Source organism: Dipteris shenzhenensis, chromosome 4 (assembly GCF_047967505.1).
Source record: "Dipteris shenzhenensis isolate YYH24624 ecotype China chromosome 4, Dip_SZ_1.0, whole genome shotgun sequence".
NCBI classification, from domain to species: domain Eukaryota; kingdom Viridiplantae; phylum Streptophyta; class Polypodiopsida; order Gleicheniales; family Dipteridaceae; genus Dipteris; species Dipteris shenzhenensis.
In genome coordinates this window covers 60,268,053-60,290,307 of record NC_141599.1, presented here as the reverse complement: position 1 = coordinate 60,290,307, position 22,255 = coordinate 60,268,053, and positions in this window count along the sequence as shown.

Sequence of the window (22,255 nt, the reverse complement as noted above, 5' to 3'; positions counted from 1 at the left end):
GATTTATTTTTACCAACTTGAATCCCAGGGAGTAGATTTAGTCATTGGCAATGATTTCCTTAATTGTCATCTCCCTTTTGGCTTCTTTGCCACTAAAATGATACTGACAATTCAAGGAACACTTGTTTGCCTTCCCGCTCGCCAACATCTCAAAAAAGTCTTAAAGCCCCTCATAGAAGACCTCGAGATTGTGCATCAATGCTCTTCCCCATTTTCTCTTGATTATGTTAGTCCTCTGCTCGAGTATGATACCACTCCACATTTGCCATCTCTTGCTCCTTTTGATCCTTTCAATCCTCAACTTGATGATGCTCAACAACCACTAGCAAGATCTGAGCTACATGATTATATCTCTAGCCTTCTTCAGGCTCTGACGAGCATAAAACCTTGCGTGCATCCCAACATACTCTACTGATCATGACCTGGCTTCAAGACATGCAACAAAAGTTTATCCAAGATTGCAGCAGTGACTCTTTCACTTTCAAGTAGATATTTCAACATCAGGTATCTCTTCCTCTTCCACACTCAAAGCCGTTCAAAGAAAGTCCTTATGGCTTCACACAGGAAGACCGCATACATTGTAACCAGGAGATCCAAGAACTCTTCGATATGGGACTCATTTCCCACTCTCATTTTGAATGGGCTGCAGCCGCCTTCTATGTCAATAAGCATTCAGAACAGAAGTGCGGTAAGAAAAGATTGGTCACATTAACTACAAAACCCTCAATGATCGCTTGGTTTAGGTCTCATATCCTATCCCCAATAAGGAATACCTTATGCAAAAGATCACTGGCTCCACAATCTTCTCCAAGTTTGATCTCAAAGCTAGTTTCTAGTAGGTTGGTCTTAATCCCGACAGCTAACATAAAACTGGCTTTGTGGTGCCTCAAGGGTTCTACCAGTGGAACGTCCTCCCTTTTAGCCTGAAGACTGTTCCTATTAAGTTCCAAAAATTTATGGATTTCATTTTTGGGGCTTACCATTCTTTCTGCTTAGTCTACATAGATGATATTCTAGTATACAGGAAAGAGGCCTCTACACATCTCAAGCATCTCATCACAGTTTATGATCTACTTAAGGCCAAGGGCTTAGCCCTCTCTGCCAAGAAAATCACCATCGGCCAAGAGACGATTGTGTTTCTTAGCATGCATATTCATAAAGGCTGTCTCCAAATGCAAGACCATTTAATAAAGGCTCTTCTTGCCTTCCCAGACAAAATTCGCGATTGCACACAGCTTCAACGCTTTCTGGGATGCCTCAATCACATTTCCTCTTTTTATGAGCAGCTTGCCAGAGGCCCGTTATGTCCTCCAGCTCTATCTTCGCAAAGATGGCCCTTCATGGGGCCCACCCCAAACCCAGGCAGTCCAAAGCATCAAAGAAAAAATCCAACATCTTCCTGCTCTCACCATCCCTTCAGCTCATGGTCTATTAATGATTAAAAATGATGCTTCTTCAGACAGTTTTTGGGGTGCTGTCTTGCTCAAACGAACTCCTACTCAAGAGGTTATTTGTGCATATCGCTCTAGCACATTCCAAGGAGATGAATGCAATTATCACTCTATTGAGAAAGAGATTCTAGTAGTCAAGCATGCTATCCAAAAGCTGTGTTGGCTCTATCCTATTGCTTTCGTAGGAAGAGCTGGGTATTCTATGTTTGTAGGGTTCCGAGGCTTTTTGTCACCTACAAATATATTGGGATTGTTGGTTGTAGTATATGTGTAGCTTAGGACCTCGAGTCGTGTTCAGGTGAGAGACGTAGGCTTAAGTGTGGTAAGCAAACAAGGTGCATGCATGTGTAAAAGGAACGTAAATCATCACTCATCTCCCTCGTAGATCATGGAGTTTAAGGGTTGAGGAACAAAGGGTTTAGGGGAGCATAGGAGTGGGAGAGGAAGAAGGTGTAAGAGCATGGGGGAAAGAAGAGAGAGGAGGGAGGAGGAGGAGGGAGGAGGAGGAGGAGGAGGAGGAGGAGGAGGAGGGAGGAGGAGAGGGAGAGAATGGGTTGCAAGGTTGGAGGAGAGGGGAGGAGGAGTTGCAAGGTTAGGACATGCTTTTGGACAAGCAGTGCAAGGAAGCATGGACACTTGAGACAAATGCTTGGAATACCAAAGTAGACTCAACACAATGCCCCAAAGAGTGTGGGCTTCATTTCATTATGGGGTATTTATACAAGTTGGAGAGCTTCTCTCTCTCGTTGGTGCTATTGGTGGAGACTTAGTGGTTGCAGTTGTGCACCGAGCTGTAGCATCTCATGGGGGAATTCCACAATCCCGTCCTCCGGAATAGGTACTTCTGCTAAGAAGTCTACACTTATCAATGTGATAGTTGGAGAAGTTGGTGACGGCTCCCATACTGGTGAGAAGGGTATGTCCAACTCCTCAATTGGTTTTGGTGACAGGGGCAGAGTTATTTCTCTTTCTTGTAGTTCTTTTTTGATGATTATAGCCAATAAGTGTGGAATTTTACATTTTTGGCCCAAAGAACCATCGAGTTTCTTGGTAAAGAAAATGACAAAGTGCTGGTCCCAGTCTTGTTTTAGCTTCGTACTCAGCAAAACAAATGTGCAGAGTGGAAGAGAGCGATCTTTGTTGTACTTAATTCCCAGGATTGTGGATAGGAATTGTGCTGCTTCCTTGAGGCAATGGTCAAGGATTGTGCGAAGCAATATGCCATCTCTATGGATCAGTGTGCCCTTGGTGAGGAGAGACTGTACTTCGATAAACTTTGCATCAGCAGACCGTTTAGGGTATTTGCCACCTTGTTTTGGCAGTGAGAAAGCCCTTTGAATGACTATACTATCGAGGATAATGTTGAGAGAGCTCTGTTGTACAGTGATTGTACCGTACTTGCCATCCTTTGCATTGCTGAAGTAGTAAGAATGGAGAAAGTCCTTGATGTAGGTGGTCAGGGTAGGACTGTCCTCCAAGGATTTGAGGCTCTCATGCAAACTGTCTAGACCTCGTTGCTCTAAGTAGGATGTTGCTTCTTAGGAAAGAGCATAAGTCGATGTGGGTGGCCAGACAAGTTCCAGTGATTGGGCCTTGTTAACGGTTGTGTAGGCCGATTGTGACTAGGGTGGCATTTGTTCTACTTGGTCATGCATTGAATCTTCTTCGGAGCTATCGCTTTGGACCACGAATGCCTGTGGTCTCCGTGGTTGAGAGGATGTAGATGGTTGCGAACTATGGAGGGGGTCCCGTGGTTGAGGTGGTGGTCTCTTTCTGCACATCCTCTTTAGTGGCGGCATCTTTTCTAAACCTGCATCCATGTGCATGTAGTGTACCATTTATCATTAGATTGTTTGGCTTGCCGGTATGACCTTTCTCTGTGTGTGTGTGGGAGAGAGATCTTTTTTTATACATCCTTTGAGATTGTGGAATGGAAGTGTGTGGTACAATTATTCATGCAATCATCTATGTGTCTAAGCGAAGCGTGTGAGTGACGTGACCTAGTAGCTAAGTAGGGACCAACTATATGCTTTTTTTTGTTGGGATTTTCATAGGGCAACTAGAACTCATTCATCACTTCTGAGCTCTAGGTAAAATCGATTAATGCTACCTATATGTGCGAAGATGTACATATGCAAGTGAGTGCTCGTGATACAATCTAATCCTAACTAAGGAAGACTTGGTTTTTGTCAGGGATGGCTTGCGTGTTCATGTAGTAGCGCTTCAGTCCACTCCCGTTTATTGTTGTGTTGAATTGGACTCCATCCAAAGTTTCAAGTAGCACAGCTCCGATGGGATTCATCTTTTGTACTTGGTATGGTCCTTGACCTAGATACTTCAATTTCCCCTTGTGTACTTTGGCATTGTATAACAGGACTAAGTCGCCTTCCTTAATGTCTTTAGCTTTCATATTTCTATCAAACCATGCCTTTCTTTGGCATTTTTATGTTGTCATGGCATGGTAGGCGACTAGTCTTGTCTCTATATACTTTTCCAACTGAGAGAGTCTTTCTTTCAAGGATTCATGGTCACCCATGCATTCCTGTACTGCGATGCGTAGACTTGGTATTACAAATTTGAGTGGGACCACCGTACACCATTTAAAAAGGTGTGTTCCCTGTAATAACCTTGAATGTGGTTCTGTATGCCCATAAGGCTGATTTAGTTTCTCTGCCCAATCAGAATGCTGTGGTTCTACTACCTTGGTGAGGATAATGCATATTATTTTGTTTGTGGATTCTGCTAGTCCATTCCCTTGGAAGTAGTAGGGTGTGCTTTTTCTATGGATTATCATGAATTTAGACAAGAGTTCTTGGATTACTGTGAAGATATTGAGAGAGAAGGAAGGAGTCTCACTTGCAGCTTTCTCACATATACAATGGGGGAATACACACAAAGGTGGAGGCTGAAAAACAGTTTTCCTCTTCTTAGTTGTAAAAGCCAAAAGAACTCTAGTACAAAGAAAATAGAAGAACCCTATATGTGGGTCTCAAACCAAACTCAGCTAACTAAGGTGGCATACTAAGTGAGCCACGAACTAGAGTGCATAAGGATAGCTATCATCTAGCTATTATTCATGGGCGGTGTACCAACCGCATCTGCAGCTAACAAGTCGGTGACATAAATCCACAATGGTCACCCTGGCATATCACAAGTGGAGCTCGATATCTCAACACTCCCCCTTGAGCTCAATCCCAATTCCTGCACACCAAGCAAGTCTCTAAACTTGCGTAACTTCTCTGCACCCAATGCCTTCGTGAATATGTCAGCTACCTGGTCCTCTGTGCTGACATAAACTAGATCAATAAGACCTAGTAAAACCTTCTCCAGCACATAGTGATAATGCACCTGTATGTGCTTTGTTCTAGCATGATAGACTGCGTTATTTGCCAAGTGTATACTGCTCATGTTGTCATAATAAATGACAACTGGCCCATCTGTAGACTGATGCATATCATAAAGTAGCTTATGCAACCAAGCTACCTCACATGCAGCCATTGCTACACCCTTGTACTCAGCCTCTGTGCTCAACAAGGCAACTGTAGGCTGTTTCTTGCTGCTCCAAATGACTGCAGTACTCCCAAAAGAGAACACATATCCACTGGTAGATCGTCTTTCAGAAATACTACCAGCCCAATCAGCATCAGTGTATCCATGCAATTGTATCTGAACCCCAGTCTCATAAAATAGTCCATACTGCAATGTGGACTTCACATACCTAAGTATGCGTCTAGCCGCATCCAAATGCAGTTTCCTTGGAGCCTGCATAAACTGACTTACCAATCCAATAGCATAGCTCAAATCAGGCCTGGTAATAGTCATATAAATCAAACTTCCTACAATGCGTCTGTACATAGTAGGGTCTTCCAGAAGCTCACCTGCATCTGCGCTCAGCTTCACATTCTGCTCCAAAGGAACTGAAATAGGCTTACAGCCGGTCATTCCATATTTGGACAGCATGTCCAATCCATACTACCTCTGCAAGAGCCATATCCCACTTGGTGATCTAATCACCTCAATGCCCAAGAAATATTGCAGCTCTCCCAAATCCTTCATCTCAAACTTCTGCTTCAATAGCATTTTCACATGAAGGATATCTTCATCACTATCACCAGTGATGATCAAATCATCAACATAAATGACAAGCAGCATAAAACCTTTCTCTGTTTTTCTCACATAAAGTGAGAAATCTGCCTTGGAAATCTGAAAGCCAATAGTGACAAGATACTGTCCTATCTTGTCAAACCATGCTCTAGGTGCTTGCTTCAAGCCATACAATGCTTTCTTCAACTTGCAAACAAACTCAGGATGAACAGCACGCACATAACCTGGTGGCTGCTCCATATAGACCTCTTCTTGCAAATCACCATGTAAGAAGGCATTCTTTACATCCATCTGATATAAAGACCATCCCTTCAATGCAGCCATAGCAATGACTGCTCTTATGGTTGCCATCCTTGCAACCGGACTAAATGTTTCTTCATAATCAATGCCATGTCTGTGCATACCCTTGACATCTAATCTTGCCTTGTATCTGTCCACAGAACCATCTACATTATGCTTCACTTTATAAACCCACTTACAGCCAATTGCATTCTTGTCTTTAGGCAAAGGCACCAATTCCCATGCAGCATTTACTTCCAAGGCATCCATTTCTTCATCCATGGCTTTCTCCCATTTTTCTTTTCCCATGGCTTGCTCAAAAGAAGTGGGTTTTGGTTCCTGTATCACTTTGACCATATAGGCATAGTGAATGGCTGTAAATCCATCATATTTCAGCCTATCCATAGGATACCTAGCTCTGGTAGACCTATGCAAAATAGGCTCACTTCCAAGTGCTCTCAAAACATCCCTGGTCTTCCTTACTCCAGGTGTAACAACAGAAGGAATACCCAACTCATCATCAATGCTCTGTTCTGAGCCACTGGATTCACCATCCACATAAGAGTGACCTGCATTCACATCAAACATGGGCTGATCTACCTTCTCTTTTCCTTTTCGTGATACCTGCATACCACTGTCTGCATTGCTTTGAGGAGATTCTCCTGACCTGAATCTACCTGTCCATGGCGATGTGAACCACTGCTAGAGGACACTCCAGGTCCACTAATATTTTGTGATTGCTGCTGTGAATTCTGTGCAGCATTACCATTTTGTGCATCTACATCATCAATCACATTTACTGGTTTATACCAGCTACTCATCTCATCAAAAACAACATCTCTGCTCACTGTAAACTTACGAGTAGAAGGGTTATAGCATCTATACCCTTTCTGCTGCAGAGAATAACCAATAAAGATGCACTTCTCAGCTTTTGGATCCAACTTGGACCTCAACTCATGTGGCACATGAACATAGGCAATGCAACAAAAAATTTTCAAATGAGAAATATCTGGTTTCCTACCAGTATACACCTCCTTTGGCGTCATGCCATGTATTGCTATAGTGGGAGTCCTGTTCATTATGTAAACTGCTGAAGCAGTTCAGTATACATCTCCTTTGGCGTCATGCCATGTATTGCTACAGTGGGAGTCCTGTTCATTATGTAAACTACTATAGCAACTGCTTCAGCCCAATGATAATCTAGTAGGTCTTTTCAATTTAGCATGGCCCGAGATACCTCTCCAATATGCCTGTTTTTCCTTTCTGCAAGTCCATTTTGCTGTGGGGTATGACTGCATGAATATTGCTGCTTTATGTCATGCTCCTATAGGAACCTTGCAAACTCATTTGAGAGGTACTCTCCCCCTCCATCTGACCTTAGGCATTTTATTTGCAGGCCTGTTTCTTTTTCAACCATAGCTTTAAAAGCTTTGAAATGCCCAAACACTTCACTTTTCTTTTTCATAAAATACACCCAAACTTTTCTGCTATAGTCATCAATAAAAGTGACAAAATAATGATAGCCTCCAATAGATGCAGCTTTAGTAGTCCACACATCAGAGTGGATTAATTCCAATGGCTTCTTGCTCTCTTGAACATGTCTAGGAAATGGTTTCCTTGCCTGTTTTCCAAATTGACAGGCTTCACATACCTTATGCATTTCTGCAACCTTGAATTTAGGCAATCTTGCAACAATATTTTGGTCTTGCATTGATTTAAGTCGCTGTACATTAACATGACCAATGCGTTTATGCCAGATATCAATATCTGCAACTACACTGGTCTCATGTCCAAACATTGCTGCACTCAATTCAGGCATGTCTGCATCCAACATAAACATCCGGGCCTTCTTCTTTCCTTTTGCTATCAAGCGACTGTTATTTTTCATATCCTCAACAAAGCATCCATGAGGATTAAATCTGACCTACAAGCCCTACTCAACCATTTGACCAATAGAAACCACGTTCTTGGTGATATTCGGGACATGAAATACATCGGACAGGTATTTCTTTTTCCCATCCTGCATAGAAAAAGGAATTTTACCAATCTGCACAATAGGATGTGTAGTATCATCACCAGTCTCCACAAATCTCCACAAATCTTGGTTTTTCCATTTTCCTTGCATCCTGCATCCATTCTGCATGACCTGTAATGTGGTTTGACACACTTGAGTCAACATACCACACATCATTGCTTTCCTCTGCACTTGTCACAGAATTGGTCATGTGCTACATCATAAACAGTCATAAACAGATCATAAACAGATGCTCATTTCTATCATCACCCTGTCTACTAGAAGATGCATAATTCCCTTGCTGCAATTTTCCATTCATGATGTCATTCTGCTTTTTATAGCAGTCTTTAGCCATATGACCCATTTTACCACACTAGTAGCATTCAACACTGTTGTTTGCATTTTGGCCTCTCCGCCATCCACCACGACCTCTTTGGCTCCCTCTGCCTCTAGAGTTACCACGTCCTCCTCCATAGGACTGGTTTTCTTGAGTTTGCTGCATATTCTGATTTCTACCATGGCCTCTAGATCAGCCTCCTCTACCTCTGCCTCTACCTCTTCCAGCATTTGAGTAGAAGAGAGTTTCTTTTGAAGTTCCTCATGAAGAAGATGCACCACCATGTCTCTACTCCTTAGAAATTAGAAGAGCAATCAACTCCTCAAAATCAGGAAATTTTTCACGGATGGAAATGGATGTTCAAAACTGTGCATAATCCTTTCCTAGACCATTCAAGGTCACAGAAACTAAATCATCATCTTCCACTGGCGATCCAATGGAAGCAAGTGCATCTGCAATCTTCTTCATCTTCATGTGGTAGTCATTGATGCTCATACTTTCTCTCTGCACATTGTGCAACTCGTGCTTGAGCTGCATTTTCCTGGCTTGCGTATTTGTGCTATACATTTTTGCCAAAGTATCCCACGCCTCCTTTGGCATAGTTGCATCCTGAATATGCACAATCATAGAATCTGAAATGCTGATAGACAACTAGTACATAACTTTTCTGGCTCGCTCATGCCATCCTTTAAATGCCTACATTTCCTGTTGATTGGGAACATTAGGAAGAACTGGTTCTTCTTCATTTCCTGTAATGAATTCCCAATAGCCTTTTCCCATAAGGAAATTCGTCATTTTAAACTTCCATGCTTGGAAGTTGTTCTTGTCAAGCTTTTCAGTGACAATCTGTGAAAGAGAATCGGACGCCATTACAAAACACTACAAAATATTCTGTCACTGCAAAAAACACAGCTTTTGCCTCACAAGGGCAAATCTGTAAAACTGAGAAAGTGGTATTTGACCACAGAGTCACTTCCTAATGACGATTTTGCATCAACAGGCAACAAGGATGATTCTATAACTCCCAATATCTCTATGCACAGGCATACGATGCAATTTCTACAGTAACTTTTCAATGACCTGTAGAACAGTGGTCGCACAGCAAAAACAGGGCCTTTTTCTTAGTGCTTGCGGAGAACTTCCGCCTCCAAAATGGGCCCCAAAATGGCCTTGAATCAGAAAAATAAAGGTACTGTGGGCTTTGCGCTCACCCGCAGCATATACTGCCCTCTCGTCACACTGCAAAGGGCGTCTCAATCTGAGACTTGCACTTCCCGGCTGTGCTACCTACAGAGATTTGCTCCCAAACTCAAAAAAGGAAAGCAACATTGGTCCTCTTACCAGGACACTGCGAACTTGGTTTGCTTTCTTGAGCTCCTTACCACGAACTAGGCTTTGATACCATGTGAAGATAGTGGGAGAGAAGGAAGGAGTCTCACTTGCGGCTTTCTCACATACACAATGGGGGAATACACACAAAGGTGGAGGCTAAAAAATAGTTTTCCTCTTCTTAGTTGTGAAAGCCAAAAGAACTCTAGTACAAAGAAAATAGAAGAACCCTATATGTGGGTCTCAAACCAAACTCAGCTAGCTAAGGTGGCATACTAACTGAGCCACAAACTAGAGTGCATAAGGATAGCTGTCATCCAGTTATTATTCATGGGTGATGTACCAACCCATCTGCAGCTAACAAGTCGATGACATAAATGCAAAACGGTCACCCTAGCATATCACGAGTGGAGCTTGATATCTCAACAATTACCTCATTGACAAGATGTGTGCCTCTATTTGACACAATTTCAATGGGGCATCCGAATCAGGTGATCACATTTTCGTATAAGAATCTTGCTGTGCTTCTGGCATCTGCCTTTTTGACTGCTTTAGCTTGAGCCCATTTTGTAAAGTAATCAGTGGCCACAATGATGTAGCGTGCCTGTGTTCCTTTTGCTGCTAGATGTATGGGACCCACATAGTCAATCCCCCATTTTTCAAATGGTTGTTGTGCAATAATTGGTGTTAGGGGATTGAAGTCTTTGTGTTGTGGTTTGTTAGATCACAACCTTTTACATATTCATAGGCATCTGCCCACAGTGTTGGCCACCAGTAGCTTGCGAGGAGAACTTTTCTTGCTGTGGCTTCCCCTTGGAAGTTTCCTCCTACAATGCCTTCATGGACTTCACTCAAGATTGGCATGATCTCATGAGGCATTACACATCTTCTTAATATCTGGTCCTTGCCCATCTTGTACAGTTGTCCGGCAATGAGTTGATAGGTTGCAGCTTTTAGAATCAATTCTCTGGCATCTATTGCTTTCATGTCAGGCGTGGTCTACCTACCATCAAATACCCAATGATATCTCCACACCATTCTGGAATAGCATCTATTTGAAATAGTGTGGCATTTGGTAAGTCGTCTTCTACTCCAGTGGCTTCTTCTCCTGACTTGTTTGACCCGAGACATGTGATCGGCAATGTAGTGTTGGGCACCTTTGCGGACCACAATTTTGAAGTTGAATTCTTGAAGCAAGAGGAGCCATCTGGTTATTCTTCCTATTGTATACGGCCGGTTCACAAGATAAAGCAATGCTTGATGGTTGGTGTAGAAGACAAAATCATTTGCCAGTAGATAGTGCCGAAATTTCTTTACACTATACATCATTGCTAGGGCTTCTCTTTCTGTGGTTGTATAGTTGATCTCTGCATCATTGAGTAGTCGACTGGCGAAGTAGAAGGGGTAGTCTTTCTTATGTTCACCAGGTTGACAAAGCACACTCCCAATCGTATACTTGGATCCATTAGTATGAACATGAAAATCAATATCCCAATTGGGAGATATAAGGATGGGTGCTATGATTAGGCACCACTTTAAAAGCTCAAAGGCTTGGTCGCACTCTTCGGTCCATAAGAACTCCACTAATAATTTGTAAAGTGGTCTAGCTATCATGGCATACCGCAATATAAGTCTTCTATAATAGTCGACATGTCCCATAAAGACCTGTACACCTTTGGAATTTGTAGGAGGAGGCAATTCCATGATGATTTTGATTTTGTCCATGTCAGTTGCAATCCCATGTTGAGAGATGATGTGTCCCAAAACAACTCTGTGGGTGACCATGAACTGGCATTTTGTTGGATTTAGGGAGATGCTATACTCCCTACATTTGATTAGAACTTCTTCAAGACATTTGAAGTGGTCCTGTTTGTTTGAATGGATGCACAAATCATCCAAGAACACCTATAAAAACTTATTCAAAAATGACTTGAAAGCTGTGAACATGGCTCACTGGAATGTGGCTAGGGCATTACAAAGGCCAAATGGCATGACTCTATATGCAAAAATACCCCATTCTATAGCAAATGTTGTTTTTGATTGGTCTTGAGGAGCAATTTGTACTTGGTTATAGCCACTGAAGCCAACCAAGAAGCTATATATTTCGGATCCTGCCATCTTTTCCAACACTGTTTTTGTTAAGGGTAGGGGATAGTGATCCCTAATTGTGGCGGCATTCACGTTTTTTAAGTTTACGCATATTCTAAGCTTCTTGTTGCATTTAGGCACAATGACAATGGGTGAAACCCAATCAGTGTGCTCTATCTCGTAGATGAATCCGGCATCTAGGAGTTTTTCCAGCTCGTCATAAGCCATGGTGCCATATTTAGGATTTGTGCGATAAGGTCCACATACCTTAGGGTGAGCACCTTCCCTTATAGATATCGTGTGTACTGCCACTTCTGGTGAAATTTCCTTCATCTCTTTGTATGACCATGCTAGGCAGTCATGGTATTCCATTAGTAGTTCTTTGAGTTTGATTTCATCTTCTTGAGGGAGTTGTTTCCCAATGAAATCCAATTTTTCTTCCTCCCCTTCAAGGGCGAGGTTTATTGTGCATGTTTTTGCCAATCCCTCATAGATTGGAGTTTCTCCAATGCTATCGGTTTCTTAAACTTCAGATTCTCTGAGTGGTCTTGGCATTGCTATTGGCGCACTACCACTTGTATAATTCTTGAAGTATTCCGGCACTTCTCAAAGATCAACCTCTGATGGGGTTGAACTAGCCTGACATGTGTCATGTGTACTGGGTGGCATAGTTGCATTTATTAATTTGTTAGGCTCTTCTTTTCTTTCTTTTTCTAAAGTCTCTTGATCGAGCTTCATCCGCACATGTGGCTTATATTTCCGAAACTTCTTACGTTGGGAACTGTGGGGTAACTTTTCCACTGGTAAGGTGTTTCCAAGTAAGGGTTCATGTGCTGCACATACTCCTTCCAGTCCCTCAGGGGACCATTCAAGAGGCGGTGGTTCTGATTTTGAGGGAGCTGACTTTGCAAGGTACAATTCAACAATCCTTGTTTGGACTCGTTCGAATTCATTGAAGTGCTTGGCCTTGGCTTTTCTGCGATTTCCTCCTGCAGCTTTCTTGCGGGATCTTCTGCTATTATTCAACTGCAGAGGTTCAACTTTTGGGAGCTCGACTGCCATTAGGGCATGCAGAATGGCTAAGTCATTATCAAAGATTTGATCTTCAATTTCAGCATTCGCAGCCTCTATTTCAAGGTCCCAAGGAAAATCTGAGTCATCATTGGTATGGGTACCTTCTTCAGGTTCATTATCCCACTCGAGGTTAGCCATAAAGAATGGCATCTCTAGATCGATTGGTTCTTCATGTGTTAGTGGAGGATCGACCTGTAGTGCATTAGCATCTATCTGTGAGAAGATGGGGTCTAATGAATGGCAGTTATCGATGGTTGCCAATGTTTGTATCAAGTTATTGACATTGCTTTGTGAGTCAGCTGCTATGGCATGCTGTTGCAAGGAAGCTGATTTGCTTGAGATTGTTGTGGAAGATGTGTCATCCAATGCTCTAGGAACAATTGGTTTAATAGCTCCTGTCCCCACATTCACCCTGACTCTAGTGTCTCGATTCTGGATTGTCAGTCTATCAGTTCCACAGTCATGGAGGACTGATGCTTCCCGTAACCAAGGACGTCCCAGTAAGATTTGATAGGATTTTTTGGGGAGATCCAAGATTGTGAATTGAAGGGAAAAGTGGACTCCTGCGATCTTTGTGGACACGCCATTCACTATTCTCAAGGTTTAGTCTGTGAATCATCGGCAAGGCGTATGTTGAAATTAGCCTTTTGCATCGGTGGGAGACCCCATTCTTCATAGAGCTCCTTTGATAGGACATTGACACCTGCTCCACCATCCACTATGGCTTGGACTTCATTATATGCCTTGTGGATAAAAGGCACAGTAATGTTGCGTATGTTATCTCTCTCACCCATCTGCACAAGGATATCTTCAATGTCATTCATAGGTGGAGGGGGATTTGCAAGTTCAATCCATCCTTTGAAACTCTCCCAGAGATTGGGACATGGCGGTATATTCTATTGTGGAGTCTGTTGTTGGAACAAAGGCTCGAGTACAATATCAATACTTTGTGGGGCCAAGTCATGGGTTGGGTCTTGAGCTTGTTTCTCAGCCTCAAATTGAGCTTGTTGATTTTGGACCCATTGTTGAAGTACCTGAAAATGAGCCTTCTCCACCTCTACATTTGGGTATGGAGCTTCTTTGATTTGAGGCTCGGGAGTTGATGTGGATGAGCTCGGCTGCTCATTGCTTGGCGGAGGTGGAGGCACTTGTGCTTTCTTTTTTAGAAGTTGCTTAAATTGGTTGGATTGGAATGTTAGGGTCCTTGGTGGCCTCTTTCTGTTGACGTGTAATTACATTGATAGGTTGTGACTTTACACTTGCCGGCGGACCCAGACTTTGATGGTCCACCCCAATGATGCTGATGGGGATGTCAGGCTTAACCTCTGTTTGTTCTGGGACCTTATTTTTCATGGGACAATCCATACAGGCATGTCCTATGCCACAATCTCTATAGAGTGCTGGGCTACCATGATGAGGGCACTCTGCGATCCGATGATTTTCTCCACAACCGTAACACTTGATTGGTGCTCAAAATGTATTGGGTCGTACTTGATTTGCATAAACTGGCATGAGACCCTTTGCACCTTCTACATAGTACACTGGTTACTCTGCTTCATACTCAAATAGCGAGTCTACTTCCTCGGCTTGTAATTGATGTATTGGAACTGCCTGAGGAGCTGGGTTTGGTGCTCTTGGATATGGTCATGGATTCAGATTCCTGAGTAGTTGTGGGACTTGTGTCCGAACGGGAATAGGATTCAGCATCAAAGCTAGGGGCGCTTGTGCAAGTGCCGGTTGCCTGTACACTGGCATGGGTGCCGCTTGGTATTGTGGAGGTTGAGGCAGGTTGTTGCACATGTTGAAGATGCAACTGTTCTCATCATGGCCGCCGACGACGCAGATATGGCACCACAACCATGGTGGTGGATTTGCTTGTGCAGTGATCCTGGCTCTTAGGACTGGGCACTCATTTGCTGTATGGTTTGCCAAGCAGTGTGGCAACCAGACATTTTCTCGCCATTGATATGTTTGAGTTGGTGAGACAAGTGGAGTTTTTGATCCATGGCCTGCATCATATCTTCTTTCAGCTTCAAGGTCATGGCCTCAAGGCGATCTTCATTGGATGTTTCGGCAGTGTCCTTTGATTTACCCTTTTTCGAGTGCTTATCTCGTGTATTTGATCTGCCGTCATCACTGTTAGTGTCTAAGTCTATCATGCCATCCTCGATGTCAATGGCTGCTGCTGCATGAGCAGCACTTTGAATGTTTCATAGCTACTTATCTTTTTCATATCCTTTCGGATTTTCTTTCTTAGACCTGCTATGAACCATGCTGTGAGGTACTTTGCATCTGGGCGTGGGTCACATTTGGCGATCAATCTCTTCATCTTTCCCAGGTATGTGCATACATCTTCCCTCCGGCCTTGTTCGATCTTGTTGAGTTGGAGTGTTGAGTTGGAGAGCGGGATCGTCTTGTAGCCTCTCCGTTTGAAAACGTTGTTTGAATTCGGTTTGAAGTAGGTCCCATGTGGCGCGTTCTTCCACGAGAAGGTCGAGGTACCATTCTGATGCTTCATCAGTTAAGGCCATTGGAAACCAAGCCACCTTGGTTTCATGGGAATGATCGCCACCTGCTTGACATGCGGCATCAAAATGCTGGAGAAAGCGGGCTGGGTCTCCCTTACCATTATATTTGGGAAGTTCCAGTTTTCCCAAGGGGCGTCGGCCTTGATTGTTGTTATTTCTTCGATGGAAGAAGTTGTCAGCCTCTGTATCAAGCTCGATATCCCCATCATGGTCATGACGGCATCCAGCCATGTTAGGGCGTGGAGGAGTTAAAGGGAGTTGTTGAATCTCAGGGGGGGATTCGGGGTAGAGGATTGGCAGTGGCGGTTGTTGCAATGGAGATATATGCGGATGTGGCGAGCATTGGAGTCGAAGGTGTTGACCGGAACGTAACTGCATGCAGATTGGGCTAGATTTGCCAAGGGTGTCGCTGCCCCAAGTGCGGGTGTGGATGTAGCTTTGTTAGGAGACTTGGAGGAGGTCACGGCGTGAAAATACGAGTGAATTTGTGCAAAATGAGGCCCACACGGGGGCGCAAATGAACGTGTGTGAGGGATGCCAAAATTGTGTGCAATGGGTTGGAAAAATACCCCGTAGCAAGGTGTTTTCGTGTGTGAAATCGGGGTTCAGTTTGGGTCCCAAATGGATGAGTTACGAGGGGTTAAAGTAGGGGTAAAATTGGGGTTGGGGTGTCCTAATGGTGGTGTGAAGGGACTTTAAGTCCAACTGAGGGGTTGAAACCAAGTTGAGCTAGTTAGACTAACTAACATAGTGATGCTTAGACTGACCATAGTTAGTTCAACTAACCTAGTTAGTGTAACTAACTAACAGTGAAGCTAACCTAGCTAAGGTTAAAACTAACTGAACTAAGGGTGAAACTAACCTAGCCTAGGTTTCTACTAACTAACCTTGCTTAGCCTAATCTAACTGAGTTAGAGTAACTAGCCTAGGGGTAGCCAACTAACCTAACCTAACCTAGGTTAACCAACTAACCTAATCGTAGTTAGTAACTAACCTGCGCTTAGTTTTAGGTTAGGGTTAAAAAAAAAAAAAACTGTGTGGGGGTGGGGGGCTGCCTGACGGCGGCGGCTAGGGGGGGTTTCATCAGGGGGGGAGGGGGGAAGAGGGGCAAGGGGGTGATGGGAGAGGGGGCGGGGGGTGCGGGGCGGGGGAGGTAGCGGGGCGGGGCGTGTCAGGGGTGGAGAGCGGGGGGGTGAGCGGGGGCGGGGGGTGAGCAGGGCGGGGGCAGTGCTGTGTGCATCGCTGGGGGCGAGTGGATGAGCAGGGGTGAGCGAGGGCAAGGTGTGAGCGGGGCAGGGGCGGCGCTGTGTGCACCATCGAGGACAGGCGGGGCGGGGCGAGCGACGAGGGGGCAGTGAGCGGGGGCATAGCGATGAGCGGGGGCGAGGGGATGAGCGGGGACGGCGCTGCATGCACCACCGTAGTAGAGGTGGCACCTGGGCGTCGAGCGCGGGCGAGCAACGCGCCGTGGGCGAGGGCGCTCCGGTGGCGCCGCAGGGCGACTTTGTGGGGCGCCACCGTGGGCTGGCCTGGGGGGGTTATAGAGAGGGGGTAAAGAGAGGGGGGAGTGGGTAAGGTGTTAGAGAGAGAGAGGGTGGGGGAGAGAATGAGGGGGAGAGAGGAGAGAGAGAGAGAGAGGGGGGAAGGGTGAGAGAGGAGAGAGAAAAGAGAGAGAGGGGGGGAAGGGCGAGAGAGGAGAGAGAAAAGAGAGAGAGGGGGGGGAAGGGGGAGAGAGGAGAGTGAAAAGGGAGAGAATGAGAGAGAGAGAGAGTAAAGAGAGAGAGAGAAAGAGAGAGAGGGAGAGAGATTATGAGAGAGAGAAAGTAAGAGAGTGGGAGGGAAAGAGAGAGATAGAGAGAGAAAGGGGGAGGGATAGAGAGAGAAAGAAAGAGAGAGAGAGGAGGAGGGAAAGAGAGAGATAGAGAGAGAAAGGGGGAGGGATAGAGAGAGAGAAAGAGAAAAAGAGAGAGAGGGGGGGAGGGAAAGAGAGAGAAAGGGAGAGGGATAGAGAGAGAAAGAGAGAGAAAGGGGGTGGTGGAAATGGAGGGGGGAGGGGAAGAGAGAGAGAGAGAGAAAGGGGGAGGGAAAGAGGGAGGAGGAGGGGGAGATGGAGGGGGAGGGGGAGATGGAGGGGGAGGGGGGAGGTGGAGATGGAGGGGGGAGGGGGAGGGGGTGGTGGAGATGGAGGGGGAGGGGGGAGGGGGAGGTGGAGATGGAGGGGGGAGGGGGAGATGGTGGTGGAGATGGAGGGGGGAGGGGGTGGGGGTGGTGGAAATGGAGGGGGAAGGGGGAGGGGGAGATGGAGGGGGAGGGGGGAGGGTGAGATGGAGGGGGGAGGGGGAGGGGTGGTGGAGGAGATGGAGGGGGAGGGGGGAGGGGGAGATGGAGGGGGGAGGGGGAGGGGTGGTGGTGGAGATGGAAGGGGAGGGGGAGGTGGAGATGGAGGGGGAGGGGGGAGGGGGAGATGGAGGGGGGAGGGGGTGGTGGAGATGAAGGGGGGAGGGGGTGGTGGAGATGGAGGGGGGAGGGGGGAGGGGGAGGTGGAGATGGAGGGGGGAGGGGGAGGGGAGGGGGAGATGGAGGGGGGGAGGGGGAGGTGGAGGTGGAGATGGAGGGGGGAAGGGGAGATGGTGGAGGAGATGGAGGGGGAGGGGGGAGGGGGAGATGGAGGGGGAAGGGCGAGGGGTGGTGGTGGAGATAGAGGGGGGAGGGGGAGGTGGAGATGGAGGGGGGAGGGGGAGGGGGAGGTGGAGATGGAGGGGGGAGGTGGAGGTGGAAATGGAGGGGGGAGGGGGAGGTGGAGATGGAGGGGGGAAGGGGAGGGGGAAGTGGGAGGAGGAGATGGGAGGGGGAAAAAAAGAGAGTAAAAAAACTTGACGAACGGAAATAAAAAAGGAGGGAGAAGTGGTCACCTGAACACTCTCCAAGTCTTTCTCGATGTAATGGGATTGTTGTGGAACAATGGACGGTGGGTGGAAGGCTGGGTTATCGCTGCGAGATGGGCTCAAAGTCACTTACAATGTGAGGATGGGAGTAAGGGGGTGGTCAATGGAGAGGGAGGAGTGTCTTGCATGGGGCTCGGAATGAAGAAGAGAATGGAGGCAAAAAGTGAAAGATGAAGAATGAGGGGGTGGAGTTGGTTTTTATAGGTTTTGATTTTAGGTTTAGGGTTTAGGTTTAGGGTTTAATCCTAAACTCTTCCAGAGCCATAACTCTTTATGGATAGCTCGGTTTGCTTTCTGTAAAAAGGTAAAATGATCGAAATTGCAAGCTCTACACATTCGTGTCCACTACCTAGCCTGATTGTATATCATGTGGCTTCTATTTAAGAAATAAAGAAAATTTCTTAAGTTAGCAATCCAAGGTTGATGCTTGGGGTAGATATGTTTGGCTAGAAATGGAAAAAAAAATTTTACTCTCCTTGCCCTTGAGTGTTATTTTCGTGAAAGTTCAAAGTAGTTTGTTTTCTACACATACCTGCATATGTTTATTCACTACTTGAGATGCTAGTCTCCCCAGCAACGGCGCCAAATGTTGGCTCTTTCCTATTGCTTTCATATGAAGAGCGGGGTATTCTATGTTTGCAGGGTTCCGAGGCTTTTTGTCACCTACAAATATATTGGGATTGTCAGTTGTAGTATATGTGTAGATTAGGACCTCGAGTCGTGTTCCGGTGAGAGACGTAGGCTTAAGTGTGGTAAGCAAACAAGGTGCATGCATGTGTAAAAGGAACGTAAATCATCTTTGTTGAGGTAATGAAGGCTTTCGCCTTCATTGGGGGTTGTAGGTTTTAGGAGGAGTTTAAGGGTTAGAAGGAGATTCCAGGGTCAGGAGGAGGTTCCAGGGTTCAGAACGAGGTTCCAGGGTTCAGAAGGAGGTTCCAAGGTTTAGGAGTCCAGGGTTAGAAGGAGGATCCAAGGTTCAAAAGAAGGTCTAGGGTTTAGAAGGAGGTTCTAGGGTTTAGAAGGAGGTTCCAAGGTCAGGGTAGAGTATATGGTGGAGAACTCGTCTCCCTCGTAGATCATGGAGTTTAAGGGTTGAGGAACAAAGGGTTTAGTGGAGCATAGGAGTGGGAGAGGAAGAAGGTGTAAGAGCATGGGGGAAAGAAGAGAGAGGAGAGAGGAGGAGGAGGGAGGAGGAGGAGGAGGAGGAGGAGGAGGAGGAGGAGGAGGGAGGAGGAGAGGGAGAGAATGGGTTGCAAGGTTGGAGGAGAGGGGAGGAGGAGCTGCAAGGTTAGGACATGCTTTTGAATGAGCAGTGCAAGGAAGCATGGACACTTGAGACAAATGCTTGGAATACCAAAGTAGACTCAACACAATGCCCCAAAGAGTGTGGGCTTCATTCCATTATGGGGTATTTATACAAGTTGGAGAGCTTCTCTCTCTACACAAAGTTGTATCACAAAGTTGTAACACATTCTCTTTCTACATGTAGAAGTCGTAACACAAAGTTGTAATAAAAAGTTGTTCCACAAAGTTGTTACACAAAGTTGTAACACAAAGTTGTATCACAAAGTCATAACACAAAGTTGTATCACAAAGTCGTAACACAAAGTTGAAACACAAAGTTGTATCACCTTCCCTTTCTACATTAGTTCGTGTTGGCACAGAGTCAACAAGCTGGAACTATTCATTCTCAACAAATCTTTTGTTGTCCACACCGAAAATAACACCTATTTCATTAATTTTGGACTGGTGCACTGTCCAGATTCATTTTGTGAGATAATTTTGGATAAAGCATTTTAAAAAAAGAGGCTCTTATAAAACAAAACTAGTAAGATTTTAAAAAATCAAATTAGAAAAAATGACATGACATGTTATTAAAACTAGAGTACATTAACAAAAGAGGACTTCATGTTGTTAAAAGAGACAAAAAGTAAGATTTTAAAAAATCAAATTAGAAAAAATGGTGTGACATGTTATTAAAACTAGAGTACATTAAAAAAAAAAGCATGACACATTTGTACAAGAAGTAGATCATATAACTCAAAGCCATATGGTGTTAAAAACCACCTTCCATTAGCTCAGCCTAGAAGATCTCATCTTTGTCTCTCTTGTCTATTACAACTTTACATTAGAGAACTAAAAAGTCTTTGTGGAACTGTAGTTTCATTTCTTGTCTATTACAGTTACTTTAGAAAACACATAAGTCTCTATGGAATTAGATTTCTATCGAATGAAATTTCCATCACTTGACTATTAAGTCATTAGAGAGAGCATATGTCCTCGAAAGTGCCTACTATGGCATTGGCTTCATGAAAACAAGGAGACTTTAAACTTACAGGCCATGCATAACCAGGGCTGGCATCGCAAATCTCCTCACAGACTCTCCTCACAACTTGTTTCGAATATTCCGCCGACTTGTAAGCATTCAATAACTCTTCTTTTCTCTCTTGGCTTTCCTCATCTTCACCATTTTTTTCAATACAGCTTCTAGCCACCGCCATATCCTGTACAAAAATTTAACTCGTTAACATAAGAAGTACGTGATTAAAAGAAGCAAAAAAGAAAGCTAGGGATATTCACCTCTTCTGCTGAGTTCAAATCAAGTAGCCATGTGTGTAACATATCCTCCTCGAATGATTTTCCCTTCATTGGTCCATACAAAAGAGATCTAAGACAAAATTTGAGTTCAGTAAATGAAGTCGGGTAGTAACTAGTCATTGTCTTAGAGGGAAAGTGGGAGAAGGAGAGTGAGGGAGCGATAGCGAGGGATGCACAGTGAGCTGCCCCTCCTTCAAGAGTGATAGAAAGTGAGGGAAGACGTAAAGTGAAAGACGAATACAAGTTAATCAGAAGGACTAGGATGTAAGAAATAAGAGAGTGTTTGTGGAAGGACTACGATGGAAGAATACAAGTCCACTAAGGCACGATGTGTTCGCCATGATAAGGATAAGGGTTGGAATAAAGTGAGAGAAGCATTGGAAATGCTCTACTTTAAGTGAGTGGAGACTGTCCAACTGAATAAAATTTTGCAGAGCATTGGGAATGCTGTACTTTAAGTGAGTAGCATTAGGAATTGATACTTTGGAGTGAAATATATTACAAATATTACATCATCACATATTCATATCAAAATTGTTGGGATATCTCAAGGTGTATGCCTCAGGCACACCTTGATTTCTATGTGTGAGTGGTAGAGGCACAGTTAGGTGCCCATAAGCATAGTTAGGTGGTGGAAAGCCACATAGGATGATTGAGAGAATCTAGGAGCAGATTGAGGAGATGATTGTGGAGCTCTGAAGTCATCAGTGATGTCAGTGAGCATGTAAGAGGTGCCTACATAAGGACCTCACTCTACTTCATTCCATAATGAAAGTATTCTGAATTTGTGTCCACTCTGCTCTTTCCTTTCAGTTTACCAACATGGTATCAGAGCTATTTGATCCCGCTTGATCCCATTTTTGCCACATCATGATCTTCTTCTCCATCTTCTTCTTCACCATCTCTTCCTCTTCTTCCCAAAATTTTCTTAAGCCTGTTCTCCTCCATTTCTCTACCATTCTCCACGCCCTTCTTGCTGGAGATACACCTTGAAGGGGCAAACCCCTGGCTGCAAGGAATTGAAGAATCACAGGCTCGTTTCGTCGCCATTTCACGTAGTTCGTCGACCATTCTTCCTGCGTTTTCTCTCAGAATGCTCCATGCTTCTCTAATTCCTTTCAGAGGGAGCTTGTGCATACCTAGAGCTATCCTGTGCTGAAATCTGAGTAGCAATGGCTACATATTCAAGCTGAAAACAGAGAAAAACCAGTTGAAAATGGAGAGACAAGCTATGGCGCCCTGACGTGTTTTTGCGCCCTTTCTCTTCAGTGGACCTTTTGTGGTATACAAGCTTTCTTTTGCCTCAGAAACCTCCTTTTTCTTTGCTCTAGAGAGTGAGATTCAAGCCCTCCAAGTTCAGTCTTTTGATTTTGACAGTTTTGACAAGTTTTTGAAGATGATGCTACATAAGATGCTATTCTAGCATTTCTGTTTTTTTGAAGTTTTCAATAACATCAGTACAACTATGGCTTCAGCTTTGCTTTGAGTTGCTATCCCTGTTTTTGATT